The sequence below is a fragment of the Macrosteles quadrilineatus genome, unplaced genomic scaffold (genome assembly GCF_028750875.1).
Source record: "Macrosteles quadrilineatus isolate MER2022 unplaced genomic scaffold, UCM_ALF_1.0 Scaffold_2__2_contigs__length_208266976, whole genome shotgun sequence".
Taxonomy (NCBI): Eukaryota; Metazoa; Arthropoda; class Insecta; order Hemiptera; family Cicadellidae; genus Macrosteles; species Macrosteles quadrilineatus.
Window position 1 is genome coordinate 129,361,684 of NW_026542595.1, and position 17,619 is coordinate 129,379,302.

Below are 17,619 nucleotides of genomic sequence, written 5' to 3' on the forward strand. Positions count from 1 at the left end.
TTGTTTGTTTTCAAATTTAAATTAAGTCTTTTGTTCCAAATGTTAGAATGAAGTCTTCTGTCGAGAGTACTGGTCGACCAATACTAAATGTTTCGTGTTTCCGTGTGTTATGTGTTTTGTTATCTGTTTATTATTAAACTTTTGACGAACTCCACTACGAGGAATAACCAATGAAGACTACTTGACATTCTTCTTGCCATTTCGAAGCATGAAACACCTGTAGTCTTACAAACTACAAAGGATCGTTTTGACAGTAACAAGGTAATTTAACCCACTATAGTTTCGAGATACGTTTCAATCTGCAATTGATTATACGTTTTTCACTGCCTTCTACACACAAGGTGAACCTATATACACGCTGCCACAAGAACCACTTCACTGTATAGAGTAATGGTGTAATATTCCTTCTTGTGGGAAAATGAAAATGCGATTTCAGCAAGCAGTAGCTGGTAGTTGGTGGCTGGTAGCCGTCGTGCCGTATTTGGTTGGCAGAGATGCCTCTGTAAAAGAGAATCCGTGTCGGACCGAGTGCCTTATTTATGGCGACCCCACAACTATTTCCATTCCTTATGACAGTATCGCAGCTGATTTGGATCAAAGCGGGTTCAGATCCGACTCGCGCCGCCATTGATGATAAGAGCTATCGCACAATGGCTCATAAGTCTTGCCTTTTGAATACTTGCAGTACGTCATAACGGGCCCGCCATGGCTATCGCGCTTCTCGGCAGGGAAACTGTGGCAACACAAGAGGTGGCAAAACAGGTGATGGTTTTGGTCCACTTTTAGCGAATTTCCCTATAGGGAAGTAGCTATTACCGTAGGTGGCATGGTAAGACCTAGACCCGGGACCGATTTACTTTTTCATTTTGATGTCCCCAGAGGCCAAAAACACCATTCGTTCAAATTTTTATATATGTATATATATATAGACTTATATATATATATATATATATATATATATATATACGTCCGTGAACGCGATAACTTGAGTAATTTTTGTCCGATTTTGATGAAATTTGGTTTAAAGGTGTAAAGTGGGATAAACTTGAATGAGTTCGCGAACCAGCACGATCGGACCATGGGAACGGGGCTTTACGGGGGGTTTTATGGGGTAAAAATTGGTTTTTCTCACTTTTGACCCTCAAAACACAAAATTTCCCGATTTCTCTTCAGACCTTTTTAAAGAGCTGAAAAAAACAAATAATTTAGTATATAAAAGTATTCTTGTTCGATTATTAGTATCGGAGAAAATTAAAAAAATTGTAAATTTAAAATTCCCATGTTATTCTTATGAAGAATATTGTCAAATGTTGTAGTTTGTTTGTTTATGAATATATTTTGATCAAACTTGGCAAATTTATTTATTTTGTACTAAGCTATCAATATTTTACTCAAAAACACACTTTATTAGTTTCCTTGTAGCAGCAAACCTAGGTACTCGTTAAACTTAATGTTATTAAAATATATTTAACTGAAAATCAATTCAGACAAATGGAAATTCGCTTAGTCGGCAGGTTTGCTGCGGCGGGGGTATTTAGGTTTGTAGGGAAAATTACTTGCAAAGGGGTCAATAGTTAGCAATTGTGAGAAAACGCTCTTAGAGTAAGTACTGCACTGAAGAAGAAATGTCTTATGGGCTCACGTTTTTAGCTGATGTGAGTATTAAGTCAAGGCTTTTTATAGGCTCTTATTTTGCTAAGTTATACTTAGAGGAAGTCGAAAAGGGTGTGTTTATTCAAAACTTTCATCAAAGGGGGCAATCAACAATGACTTTGGTTTTTTGACACAAAAACATTGTAAGAATGAGGCCAAGGATGGCATTGTTACTGATGTCAAAATAAGCACTATTTTTGGTGTCTGGGTGAAACCGATATTTCTTTTGGAATAATGCAATCAAATATTTTATGAGGCAGTTTCCTCAAGAACAGTCAGACAGTATTTTCAAGTATATACCTTTTTGAAAAGGCAATATAACTCACAATATAAACAATATGACACACACAATATGACAATATAAATCTCCATTATTCAATGATATCTAACGTTGAATTTGGTTTGGCATGGCGTGTCAGAGTAAAAGGAAAGCAAACGTATATAACAATGATATAAATATTTTCCATCACCTCGCGGCTGTACCATCGACCTCCTTGCATCCCGAGTGACTAAGCTGGTTACGACGGAGTTTTTAGCATAATTCCCACCCTCTCGCCTGATGACGTTTTAAGCGTTACTCTTGTTCCAACATGTCAGGTAATGTATGGTGACTATTAGCTATAAACTGTTCCAAGCTACCGGGCATCCATCTCGGCTAACGACCACACAAACACGCATTACCCTAATGTCTCCAGCGTCCATCAGCTGAAAATTAAACTCTTCCCGGTAAATGGTTTTAAATGGGATATAATTACAGCAGAGGTACCCCTACTGGCCTTTTTATGACCTGACAAATTATTAGGTCCTCGGTGCAGTTTGAGTAATACACAACCATTTTCGTGTGGATTTTTCTGTGGGGGAGATTATCATGTGTAGGTATCTCCTTTGATGATTTATTGACTATTCTGTTTGGTTTGATTGGTTGGATTTGGTTTAATTTGATTATTGTTTGGTTTGGTTGACTGTTCTGTTTGGTAATATGTGAGACATGGAACTCTACTGCATCTTTCAAATAGTCAGCTATTAGAGCTAAGTTCAACTACTTGATCGTCACTGAGGGGGAGATCTTGTATTATTGCCAGCTGCTTAAAAGGGGGAAAATCTGTTGCATTTATTCGACATAGCTGTTAAGTTCTACAGCAATTTAGAAGCATTGACTATTGGATAGTCAAAGCTAGAAGTATGAAAAGCTGTGCCAATTTAGTTTTAGAAATCTAAACTTTCGGAATCGGTTTAACTGACCCTTACATCATATAATATCAGCAATGCGGTTGTATACTAGCAATAAACTATAATATACAGTATTTAACAATTACAACATGATATAGGCCTATCACCCCAATCACAGTATTGTGTAAAGGAAACATTTATTTGATCTATTATGTTTTTAGTTAGGCTACTGGGGCTATTCCATTCCACTAGATATGCGACCACAACACTGTGTGTTGGGACCTACGCCAGAGTTGTCACTCGGGGCGATATCGCCCGCGAGTCGCTGAGCCGGATCGAGATCGTTCCAATCTGACGCGGAATTAAAATAATCATCGGACATGTTATCAGTATTAATATCGAGCGCACGTAGCTAGTAAGCAAAACCGGGGACGCCAGCCGATGATTACTGTAATAGCGTTGGCCGGGTAATACAAAGATACCCCGGGTATTACAAGCCGTCCGCGTCCAATATGAATTAAACAGTAGCCGAGGATATTAAAAATTAACATAACCGGGCGGCGAGGTGGTGCGCCGGCGTGGGGCTCGCGCATGCGTACTCTAATGGCGGCCGTCGCGCTCGCCCCGTGAATACACAAAAACCGCGCATCATTATGGCGCGCTGGGCGACGAATTTAATCGATATGGGACGTGCGAAATTGGCGGCTTCTGAGAGACCGCGCGATCCGAGATGCCCGCCACGTCGCGACGTGTTCTACCAGCCGCAGAAAACTCAATTTGACCGGCTAGAAAAGGCAGCGCCGCTCCGACACCCTTTTTGCGACCCTGTTACAGATGTTAACTCCGAGGAAACGGTGGTCGTAACCGCGTTTTTCCGCCGATAAAGCCTTTTTAATCGGTTGCTCTACATTTGTTCCGTGGACGTTTCTTTTTTGGCGCCCAACGCGCATTTCTCAGATTCCGCCCAAGTGCGGGCAACAGACATTAAACACCCCGATATAGCCGATTTTATCACTGTTCCGACTGCGGAATCCTAAATATACGGCGGAAAAATAAAAGGGAACGATGATGAGATTTTTGCTGTTTCCTTTTAAACCAGGTGAAATGTAAGACTGATTTAGTTTCTTGTTAAATTAATCTCAAGGAGGGTGCTTCAAAGCACAACAATGCAATACAGGTAATTATATTATCTACTTATGGATTTTACCCTGTAACGAGCTTATGGCTTACACATTACGTTGTTATACTATTATTTACGTCGACGAAAAAAGCAATAGTATGTTTGACAAAAGTTTACATTACTTCAGTCACACCTTTCCTATACTTTAATACTTCTCATTGAAATGGCGACTATACAAAATAGGTATTTTAAGCCAAGTATGAATGGAGATGAGTGTAGGATGAGTGGCGCGATCTTGTAGTTTTGTTAGTGAATAAGGCATAATCAGTACAGTATTCAAGGTGGCATATTCATTTTTGTGTTCTTGATTACATCATGCTTTTTAAAGCGTAGTTGGAATTAAGGTACTGCAAGTGATAAAATATCCATCAGTGATATTTAGAAGGGTGTATATGATTTAATGACATCTAAAAGGGAACTAGATAAACATAAATAAAATACATACAAACGAAAGGATGACTATCGTCTTGGCCAACACAAGACGGCAGTATTGCAACTCTTACCCTCCCTAGCTCGCATGCCTCTCGTCAATAGTTTACCCAATTGGCTTAGAGCACAACAAGAAGTACGGGAAATCAAATCCTAACCCACCGCATGTTGTCTTCACAGGCATTCTTCATTCTTCGGTGGAAGAAGTCTTCCACCACAAGGCACTCGTTCACCAAGGGCTCGTTCTTTGACTCGTTCACGTAAATGCTCCTTTCTAAGGATAGTTCTGACTATAAAGGCATAATTTGATTATATGCAGGATCACAATTACGATTTCTCAAATTCTCTTGTTGGTCTCGCGAGTTCATCGGCCTAGTATACACAGGTGCCCGGTAATGGTGGCAATGGCAGACTCATCAGCATGTAGATGACACCACCTTGGGGATAGGAAGTGGTCGCTTAGCCGGCCTGTAATCTACCGGGCTTTGGCGCCCAGACAGGGCTCTTCGCCGCGCGTGCGCAAACGCATCATCTCCATAACAACTCTGCATATCCTCAACAACGTAGTTACATTTTATAGAGACTAGTAGTATCAACTGTATTTTGTTAAATGCCATGCTACTTTCTGATCTAGCAGAACAAGTAAAATGAGGTAAGATCAAAGAATAGGTCATCATGATATTCCAAACGAATTATATATTGAACATTTGCTCCACAGGTAGAGTAAATAAAAATAAGCTGTGTAGCTGGATTAAAATGTGTCTTGAAAATTGCTGTTTTACTAGGGAAATGCAATTATTAATAAACACTGTTAAAATATAGTGAGTTTAATATCCTACAGCTTGGTGGCTGAGTTTTTATATTGCTCGCCTTATTAATCAAAATTGTTGTTCCATGTTGAGTAGCTTTTTGATGGTTCGAAATATTATCAAGCTCTTTTTGATCATTGGGCTTTTATTAAATAGTCATGGCCAATTAAACAGTTGGTCTTAGTCAGTGACAAATCAACACAACTCATCTTACTTCATTCTACACTCATTTTTCATATTCCGTCATATTTAGGTTAGAATACATCATATGACACAATAACTAGTTATTTATCCCAACCCATGTCAACATAAACCAAAACATTAAAATAACGGATGCAAACTACCTGGATGTATTTGCTCTCTAATTATTGGGGTACAGACAATGTAAATATGGACCTACAACCCTGTCTGTACCCCGTAACAAAGTGACATCTGCACATTTTGATAACTGTTATTACACCAGCACTGTCAGAGCAAGCCACTACTGTTTGGCCACCTGAAACCCCTTGGGGGACCACAAGAACATTTTGATTTCAGCCTTCTGTTCAACTGACATAATGTCGAGCTCATCAGAATGCAAAAATGTGCTTTCTTGTATCACACCAACTTTTAAAATTATACCTAACGTCACACGAAGTTTGATACTGTTATTTTAGTTGAATTATCTGTCACGATTTTGTCCGAAGTTGAATTTTGTTTGGGAAGTTATTTGATGTGGGGATTTTATGACTTTTTTTGGGATGTGGATAATAACAAGACCAAGTTATGGGAGTTAGCTAGTGTATTGGTGTGGTCCTCTAGGCTTAGTCTGAAATAATGTGTAAAAGGGTTGCAGTCTAGACTAGCATCATAGAATGACTGGCAAGTAGGACATGGAAAAAAACAGAAAGACCAAATCAAGTGCAAGTAGGACATGGAAAAAAAACAAAACAGAAAGACCAAGTCAAGTGCGTTTAATTTCATCCCCAAGATTTCTCCATAATGAAATAATAATATGATAGAGTAATTAAATGCGGGGTTTTCTATAAATCTCGTAAGTTCTATAGACACTCTCATCAAGAGTGCCAAGATTGTGCTCAAAAGTTTGAATATGTCCCAACCTTTCTTTGGTATACAAGTAATAATGGCTTGGTTTATTAGGGTTAAAAACTTAAAATCATTCATTGGGATGGTTATGCTTTACAGTGTTTCACCTTTATGTAGGGAACTTCCTTAAAAAGTATAAGTGTCTTCAGGGGTGGTTCCAAGGTGGGGTGGTTACAGGACCTAAAGGCCATCCATTGGACCCTGGAAAAGTAAATTTTAACATACATACATACATACCGGAGGTTTTTGGACAGAGCCATAGACGTTAAAAATGGCTCCAAAAATCCACCAAAAGGGTTTAAAATACAAAATTTTGCGGGAGGACCCCTAACTCCCTTCTTTCTCGGTAGTATCAGAACACCCAGCAGCCATCCCTTGACAAGGTCCTAGAACTCCCACTGTCTTAAGGCTTTGTTTAGTCCTTTTAACAGCGCTGGTCCACACTATGGCTCGTTAAAGCAGCAGAGACTGGCCCAAAAAAGTACAGCCTCTTTATGGGTACATGGTAGCTTTGCATTGAATGAAACCTGGTGAGCGACGGCACTGCCAAAATTGTGGGATCCTCGGACATATCACACCGGCCATGCATTATACATACGGGCTTCTGGCATCAATCCACGAGTTTGTCTTTTTGTTGATTTCTTCTTCAAACGCCGAAAAAGTCTTAGTGCCTTACCAGGTATCCTGGAAAGTATACGAAGCGATAATTCGTCAATTAATTTTTTAGGTGAAAAAATGCTAAGGATTTCATTGTTGAATCAGTGATACGACTCCATCTGGATGAGTAAATTAATCTTATGTGAAGATTTGAGTTATTGTGTGTGATGTCCTACGTCGAATATAAATTGCATGTTAGTTAACGTTTAGTGTGGTTAGTGCATGTTAATTGGAGTAGAGTTTGCCTAGTCCCATTGATTGCCAAAGACAGTAAACTTCCGTTAGCCAATAGGGTATAAGTAGGGACGCCATTGAGATTCTTGTCTTTCATCTATTGGGTTTTATGGGAATTGGAGTGTAAAATCGAAATAGATCACCACTTAAAACCTTTTATATGTATTTACCGTTTTGTGAGTAAACAGTATAAGTGTAAATACATTATTACAAGTGTTATTTGACGTATTTTTTGTACTTTCAGGTAATTTAATAACACGTACTATGCTGAACAAGTAGTTGGCTTGTCAAGCAAAGTTAGCAGCAAAATATAGGGATACGACAATCTAGATTTCCACGAATTATGTATCAAGAAGAGGAAAACGCCCCATTATTAATGAAAAAGTGAATTTTGACTCCAGTTGTTTGTATGTGGGTACTGCATGGGTATCACCAGGCGGATTTCCTTTTTTTTTCTTTTTTTAATGGCGATTTTACCATAAAACAATGGATGGCACCAGATTTTCAAAAACACTGTTGGAATGACTTTTAAGAAAATTTGGTAGGTATGCTAAGGCAATTTTTCCTATAAACAAAATCGTACAACTAACATTTTTTTGTGAAACTACTAATCATAAGTTGTTTTACCTTTTTGTGATTTACCCATAAATATCATATTTACTCCCACTATCCATCATAACGGTTGTTGACAAGCTAATGGGAGAAATTATGTGTCAGATTTACTGATATCATTTTGCAAAGTTAAGTTAATATACACTTATAACCCATAAATTGGATATAGAGTACATTTTAGAGGTTGTACCAACTATTTCAAACAGTTTCCCAATTTATAACAGCATAGATTTGAACTAGTTTACTCCTTTAACGAAGAATGCAAATGCATGAATCAAATTGTATCTAGCTAAGTGCCACCTAACAATCTTGAAAAAAAAAACGCCAAGTGACAAAAGCAAAAACCACGTCCACTCCCTACGCAGAAGCCTGGCGACGCTGAGAGATCGAGCACATTACGGGACCTACGCGTTCTTCGGCTTTTTGCTCGGAGACCCTCTTATTAGCGAGTTATTGATTTGAAGATATTAGTGTAATTGGTGAAGCAGTCCATGCGGACAACATTCTCCGCTCTATATGGGGAGGACATTAATTCTTACCTCCGAACACTGGAAATGCATCTAATCGTGATTTTTTCCACCTCGAGGCTTGAACTCCCAGGTAGGATTAGTCTGGGGATCAGCTGCTGGGAATGTTAATGTTTAATGCGCTAATTGTGCAGGTTTGCGGGTGCTTGGGTCTGAGCTGTTTATGTTATTAATTGATAGTGGATCCTCTTTGCTAGGATTTTTCTTTCGATGTGTTGGTTGGGCTTCTCTAGTTGGAGTACCACCAACTTCTTATGCTGACTGGACGTTTTCCGGTTACTTCTGTCTAAAATTATTCCATTAAAAGATCAACTGTTAAAGTTATTGAATTTTCCGGTTTGGCAGTCTATGAAATGCACTTTTTTAGGCTAGAAGATCCATTAAAACTCTCTAAATTCCGTAATTTGTATGTTGTATGTTTGCACCCCCAATGCCTGACCTTAAAACGATTGCAAACAATTTTAAATTTTGTTTTTGACGGAGCCTTACGATTCAAAAGGATGATATCTCTTAAGAGGCAGTATCTATAGTCTTTGACTAATTGTCAATGCTGTAGTATCCAACAGTCGATGGTTTAGTCCATGCTCCATGCTGGAACAACCTTACAATATGTAACTGACGAAGTATTATGAGGGATCATGAATAATCTTTAATGATCAATTTGTGCATTTAAAACAATTTTGTTATCAAACTGTACAGAAAACAGCCGTTTTTAGTTCTCTAAATCGTCCACAAGATCTTAGTTTTTTGGGGTAACTTCAAAAATATAGAACAGAAAAATCATATGGTAAATTTTTCGGTTGGCTAACCTCAAAATTTGTGATTATGTTGCCTATTAGAAACACATAAATTACAATGCTAAAACAACATGTAAGAAGTTGTTCCTGATTTTGTGTTGGAAGAGTCGAGAACGGTGATCGAAGGATTGCTTCAAAAGTCGAGAGGTAAATCAGTACATTAAAATAACGTTGCTAATCACACGATATTTTAAGTTATGTTTGTAAACTACAGGAATGTAAACATTGATGACGACTTTGTATAACCTCAAATTATGTGGTAAAATTTTGTAACTAGAAGGTTATTCACACAGTATGATGAAAATAGTGAAAATTTCTTTTTGGTACCTAATCGGGGTGGACTTCCGGATCTGTTGGCACAAACAACCGAATGAAAATATCGATCGATATATCGATTATTTGATACACCGTTTAATTAGTTAGGTAAGGTTAACCTAACCTAACCTAACCTAACCAAACGATATATAGGAAAAAAACGATCGAATAATCGATATTTTAATTCGGTTGTTTGTGCCAACAGATTCGGAAGTCTACTCCTTAATCGTAATTAACCGCTACTTTCGCTCCTAGTGATGAAATATAACATTGTGCGTATGTTTTATGTTATTGATACACAACTCGCATTTATATAATTTCGAACCCTACAAAAACCGACATTACACCACTGCGTCTTTTAATCCTCGGTTTTTGCCAGAAACGTTATATAGCAAAAATTTACGAAGCTGCTGGCCCGGGCCGTAACGTGGAGACGCTCATTAAATAAAGATTTTTGGAATCGAACGGTGAAATATGTGTCCGGCAGCGGGGACGTATATGGACTCCGCCGCCCGTTACGGGTCCCCAAATTTAGAGCGGATTCGGCCAAATGAATAATGCAAGTTGGCATCGTCATTCAGCCGATGTGCCGGGCCTTTTTCAATTACCAACTGCAAAGACGCAGTATCAGGTACCTACCCAGACTGAGAGCAGGTGGTAGACACACACTCATTATCGAGAACTGAGCAACAGATTCTGCTTATAAAAGGAAAATTGTAATGTATTTCGCATCATATATTGCTGTTGTATTGTCACCTTACAGAAAACTAATACCAGAAGCAGCAAAGATGAGATAGTGCAGTAATTAAATAATGCTATCCTGCATACGGCAATAGTACAGGGTGTCCCACGAGAGGTGTCTCAAATTGATTACAGAAAACAGCTTAACGTACAAGCATGAAATAATATTATTTCCCACTAAATTGACCCCAAGGAATAGCGTAAAAATATTTTAAACTTTTTCCCAATACAGGGTGTGTCAAAAACTAAGGGTCACTAGTTCGAATCTCGGAATTTTCAAAAGTAAACATATGTCATGTTATACGCCATTTTAAAGGTATTTAATAGACAAACATTTTGGCGGAAACAGAAATTAATTATCTTTTTTCGTTTCAAAATGGCGGCAGTTTTTTTTAATCAATATTTTTTAATACTCTGTGTTTCCTATACCAATGATTAGCCCTTCTCCGGTTGAATTTTCTTAGAGTATATGTGTACTCTCAAATAATGTATTAAGTTTCTTTAATCTTTAGCTCTAAAATTAGTTACAGTTCTATACGATATGTTTTAGTAAATTTTAAATTACATTCATTATTTAATTGTTGACCCAACTCGTTTTAGAAGACATTATATACAAAGTTTTTCTAGATAAAGATGGTTTCAATTGCTAAACCCTTACACTACTTCATAATGATACTATTACTAGGTAGGAACACCGTCAATATAATCGCTCGATTTAGACTCAATACAATAACGAAGCAATTTAGAAACTAAATTAAAGTACATATCGAAAAACGCTTCGATAGTCAAACTATATTTACCACTATGTAACTGTTCAATCTCATTACCATGGAAATTACCTACGGTCATATTGAGTATCATTATTAGTCCAATCGTCCCTAGATTAAAGCATTTACAGTGTCCAGCAACAGTAAGTGGTCGGAAACAGGCAGGTGCCTCAATATCACCTGTCTTTGGGTAACCTAAGCTCTCAAAAGTGATAAGTTTGGAGTTTTGGACCCAAAGCCACCTCACCTGCCGCGACCCTTCTATGATAAAAACCGGTAAAGCGGTGTATCTTGATTGGGTTTTATTTAGCGATTTCGACCCGTTTTGGGGACTCTAATGTAAAAAATACTGTTTCGAATCTGTTTCGGTACGTCCCGCGGAGCCAGACGTGAGTGAAATTTGACGATTGTCTTACAGAGGTTTGGGCGCTTTTTGTTGGATTTCAAAATTATTAGACTTTAATTGCGCAACCAAATGTTCAACTGTAAACTAATCTTCAATTTTACTGCGTTACACTAGGTAATAAAGTATTAAAAAATGTTAAATTAATTTACCATCTAAAATACTGGTTTTACACTTATAAAGACTAAATCAAGTAATCATCTGCATAGCTAAATGTTGAAACTAAAATCAAAGATATGTGCTGGTAATTCTACTGTTGCTCAAAAACCAGTAGGTATTGACATTTTTAATATAATTTCATAACGTAATAAATTTCTCATGCTTGAAACTGTTTATGTATTAAAATCTACTACAAAACTATTAATCCATACTATGAGCCACGCGTAATATTATGTATAGTAAATTAGATTTCCTGCAAGCTGTTTATAGATTTATTCACCTGTTTTGTCTAAGCCAAGGATTGTATAAAAGATTATTGTTTCCTTTCAGAAATTGTTGTTAAGACAAATAGACTATACAACTCACTATCATTCATTGGTATTGTTTACTGTTTTTTCAAAGCAGATTAAGTAAAAAAATTAATATGGTGATGTGTTATATAAAAGCTTGATAATATTGATGCTAATATTGAATGTTTACATGGGAAACTCCAGAACCACTAGGGTGGAGCCCAAAAGGATTTTTGAGATAAGAATGCGTCTATATGTTAATCTGGTAAGTGAGCTATCACTCATAATTTTAGCCCAATCTGACCACTATTTTTCGCGTCACAAAACATCCATACATCCAAACTTTCTCACCTATAATATTAGTAGGATATGTACTCTTCCTTTGAAACCACTGACAAATCTATAAAATAGTTTTTAAGGGGAAGTAAGAGTGTGTCTTTGATATGAATACTGTAATCAATTTTTACATCTGTATACAAACATACTTCTTTACATACATCTTTTCTTTATACATACTTCTTGACTAAATCAATTGCATGTGTTTTCACATACATAAATCAATACATGAAATTGATTTAGTCTTTAGTTAGTAGACAATTCATTTAGTAGTAGTGCAATTGATTTAGTTGGTAGACATGTCTTACATCATTGTCTAAAATAAATAAAACCTAAAAGAAATGTCTAAAAAAGAAAATTATGTCAGAAGGTTAATCTATCCTATATATATAAAACATCAGTGGCTCCAGAGTGTATCCCTGAAGACCACCGCGGATATCAATCTCCTTGAGAATTATTTATAAAGAATCTAATCTGTTTTCTTATTGAGTGCACTATTAAGTCATTTTATGCAGCGTTTTATTAAATTTTGTCCACCTTTTTACTGTCTAATTGACGTCAACTCCACTACATCCTCCAGGCCGGGGCAGATGTGCGTCTAGGTCGCCAGTCCATGTGATAGATGGCACGTGGCTATCTCCCATGATCACACACCCATTACCAAGTGTGTACAAGACCAAGCCCGGCAGGTGGCGAGGAGATATACTACGAAAGACCAACAATACAATATATCTCCGTATTGTCAACGCAGCTACTTTTTGCTAGGTTTTAGTAGTGTTTCACACCCCTCGGGTGTAAATCCCTGAATTTGTAATGAACTGTGGTAAAAAGATTGTGGAGAATGATTTAGATTCGGTTTAGACTTAATGGTGTGTTAAGTTTGTGGGGTCCGAAATTTAGCTGGCACGTTTTGGTTTGATTTAGGCTCCAAAGTTCCTACAATGGATCGTTTATTGAACAAAATTAATACAATAGAATGGTAGGTGTATTGTATTTTCTGATTCAAGTTCAATCGAACCTAATTTCAGATTCAAAGCCGGCGAGACAGTGGGTCACTCTGTAGCGCGTAGCACTGCGAAACCACGGAAGTTTGTCTTGGGTACTTGTTCCAGTGATGTCTCTAGAATTTATCCATGCAATTCATTCGTGTGCTGTACTGGTCCACACCTTGCATTGCTTGATATTTTCCTTAAATGGACTATTTTGTCTTTCGTTGAGTACTCTATGAGTATGAGACTCATTTTTTGCTGACATAAGTGATGCACAATGAAATTGGGATGAAATACTATGATGACATTATTTTATTGTAAGAAATTACGCCTTATTTGACAAATAAATAACCATATGTGAAAATATCCATCAGTAAATGTCCTCATCTTGAATAAGTGATAATGTTACGTTAGAAATATCAACAACCAACTGTACAAAAGATCTTAATACATTTCAATGATTTAATAATGGTTACGCTAACAAGATTAGGTTGCAGTTCCTATGATAAAGCAACAATCAGCACCTCACACCAATTTACACTCTTCTTGCACTCATATTCAGATTGAAAAAAGCTATTGGTGTTGCTGTATCAAAAAAAGGAAAGTAAGAACAATAAAAGAAAGTACTTCTATTTAGGATCTTGCTGGGTTCAAGATCAAACAGCAAACAGCAACAACGTATGCAAAACATAAGTGGCCCCGGAGTGTATCCTTGAGGAACACCGCAATGAGCAGCGCAGTCCGGCAGCTGCAGTTAGACCTGTTCTAATTAAACTCCCAAGATTAATATTGGCAATGACAACCGCAGCGCATCCAGCCTTTGCACTTCTCATTAGTGCTCGACTTACTCCGCAGATAGCGACTGGTTTCTGCTACTGGTATGAATATTGTTTGCATCAGTTCTCTACATACCCAATCATAACTCGTACCCGTCGGACTGTTCCTATAGAGGAAATACGCTGCGGAATCGTTCAGTGGTTCAATAAAGGTGAGTGTTGTGAAAAAAACATTGGGTCAAATCTGGATTCATTTAATGAACAGTTCGTTCAGTCTACAAGAGTGTTGTCTGTGAATCGTTCTGTTTATTGTTTGTACAGAAAATAGTAGGAAAATTTACTACTATCGAAGAGGTAAATAACAGTTCCCACGAATATTGTAACAGAAACGGTATGTAATAAACATAATCAATAAGTCACTGGCTCTATAGTAAACATGTTTCATCAATATTTAAACGTACATAAAATCATACCAGCTGTTACGGCTGGTACGGACATTTAGCCAGTGATGTCATTTGTTTATGTTTGTGATCAATGACGTTTCTGTTTCTAATGGTTGTTCCCTTTGGGCTTCTGGTACATATGATCCAATTACCTTTTCTGAGGATTTCGAATGGATATTGCATGCTTGTATACAAATGAAGTAAGGGTAAATATGCATTCTCATAGTATTTCTGCAGTTTCAGCTCTTTAAAAAAAGGGGGTGATTAATAATGACAACTAAACTAAACCTCACCAGGTGATTTAATCAAAACACTGTGCCTTTATTATCATACCTAACCCATTCCGGGTTAACCCAAGCCGTTACCCAGCGGGGCAATTAAACGTACAACACCAACACCGAATGTCCAGGATCACGACCACGACTGGACTGATTCCGTGCGAATCGTGAGGTCAGAGGGCGAAGTCCGCTTCCTTACTTGACGCTACAACTTGCACCTCCCCTTCCGGAAGCCTCCCTTCTCCTGTTACGGCGTGGAATTTCTCTCCGGTTTGATTTACTAGGTAGATCTTCAGGAGTTGTAGAGTTCCTTTTAAAGCTATGAGATATGAAGAAAGACTAATAGGCGACTGGATATTATCTAGGTAAATGTTGGAAGGATTGTAAAGAACGAGGCTTTGTGCGCAAGAGTTTGTGCATTATGTCTCTTGATTTAAACCCAATTGACAAGTCATTTGAGGTATAGCAAAGGTAAATTATCAACGCTTTAAATATCAATTTGTAGTTGACACAGGCTAAGGTATTCGACCAAACATTTCGTATATCATATTCTGTCTTCTGTTTGGATTAATATAAATGTTAATAAATATTTTTTGTACAAATCTGTAAGCTGGTTTTGCGTGCAGGTTGTTTGTATCTTGTATGGCACAGTAAGAACTATAAGTTGAGAGTCCTTACGAGAAGAGCAATGATTTTTATGTGTTATATTTTGGCTGTAAAAGGTGGTAAGATATTAAATATAAAAAAATAAAAAGTTTCTTATACTGTAATTCGAAGTGTTTTAATGTTTCTATTGGCCCAAAAACTAAAATAGGATGAAAAATAAACTACATTACTCTAAGCTTTCAAGTACACCTCCATAACCTTTTTACGCATCAAACTTATCTCTCCCAACCAGCGTTCGTTGAACTTAATTTTTTACCACGTTTTGAGAAACTAGAGGTAAATAGCACAGGTGATCCGTATTAGAGAAGGTCGATCGGAGTTTCATGTAGGTTTAATGCTATGCTCGTCAGACAGGTGGATGTCGCAGGGTTGACGGTAAGCTGCTAGCTGCGCCTGCGCCATTAGCCAAGTAGCTTACAGCGCATGCGTACAGCTCTGTCAGCTGACGTCATCGGTATCTCACTGTCATACTGCGTTATCGACTTTATCGTAAAAGTGCGTGGTGGGGTTGGAATTTGGTGTCTTTTACAAACTTCATAAACAATATCTATATATTAAGCTAACAAGGATACCGAACTTTTGAGAAAACCAGATGCACACCTATCAACCTTTCACTTGAATGAAACCTAAACAAAAAATATAAGTTTTTCGGTCAACTCTCTTTTAAGGGCAGGGACCTTAATTAAAGGGCTGTATCACTGACTATTTGATACTGAATTAGACATCCCATCTATATGGACCTGTCGTTGCCAATCCTTTATTAAAATACCATAAACAAGCAAACTACAACATTTTACAATATTCTCCATAAGAATAACATGGGAATTTTAAATTTACCATTTTTTTAGTTTTCTCCGTAACCAATAACCGTACAAAAACACTTTGATATACTGAATTCTTTGTTTTTTTTTAAGCTCTTTAAGAAGGTTTAGAGAAAAATTGGGAAATTTTGTGTTTTGAGGGTAAAAAGTGAGAAAAACCAATTTTTACCCCATAAAACCCTGTTCCCATGGTCCGATCATGCTGGATCGCGAACTCATTCAAGTTTATCCCGTCTTACACCTTCAAACCAAATTTCATCAAAATCGGATAAAAATTACTCAAGTTATCGTGTTCACGGACACACATATATATATATATATATATATATAAATCTATATCTATATCTATATATATATATATATATATATGTATATATACATATATAAAAATTTGAACGAATGGTGTTTTTTGCCTCTGGGGACATTAAAATGAAAAAGTAAATCGGTCCCGGGCCTAAGTCTTACCATGAGACCTACGGTAATAGCTACTTCCCTATAGGGAAATTCGCTAAAAGAACGTAGTTTTGTGAGTCAGTCAGAGAATGCACTAGAGTCTAAAATTGTATTAAAACATGTTAAAATGTTGTATTAAAATTTGTGTATTCGACAGAATTTCTCAATTTAGATCAGCGCCACCTGTGTGTGGTTCAAATCAACTACGACGGTTTTGATTAAAAATCTTGTGACAAATTTAACATGGTGATGGATCGTCTAGGCTGTATCATAGACTAACCAACGTTTTATCTATGGCTGTATTTAATCACATTTGAAATATTTCAGATCAGATACATCAGCTGTTATATTTGTTTTTGTTTTAGTTTTGTTTGTTTACTTTTCCTTGAGTTAACCTTTTGATTCTACCATAGATTTCTATGTTGGACCGAGAGAAGTAACAATACGTTTTTCTTATAATGTGGCATGGTGTTCAAACCTTTGAATTATGTTTCAATTGTTTACTTGTTCAGTATTATAGATTTCAAAAACACAGCAATTGATGTTGCAGACAAATACTGTGTATATAATTGAGTCACACAAGAAATATAGAGTTTGGAGGAGCCTCGTGTGTTTCAACTGGGGGGAAGCGCATCTGAAGAGTATTTTTCCTTGTGACATGGACATTGATAAAATTAATTTACATCAAGAACCATCCAGCAGTTTGCATTGGACGAAACAGTGAAGAATCGCATATCTTCTCTGAGTTCTCCTCCCAGGGCGAGGCACGGGCAGAACAGTTGTAAGTAAACGAATTAATTGACCAAAGACTCTTGAATGGTCTTGAAAAGGCCAAAGGCTCTTGAATCTCTTGGTTGGTTGGTGTATGTGTGTGTGTGTTCATATTTGTGTTTTAAAATACGCACCTATAGTGGCGTCCCAATCTCAAAGAATTGATACTTGATAATTGTGTTTATTCCAGTTGAACTAAAAACAACTAAGAATAGGCAAACGTATCTATATAGCTAGCAAATAAACTTTGCTAACAG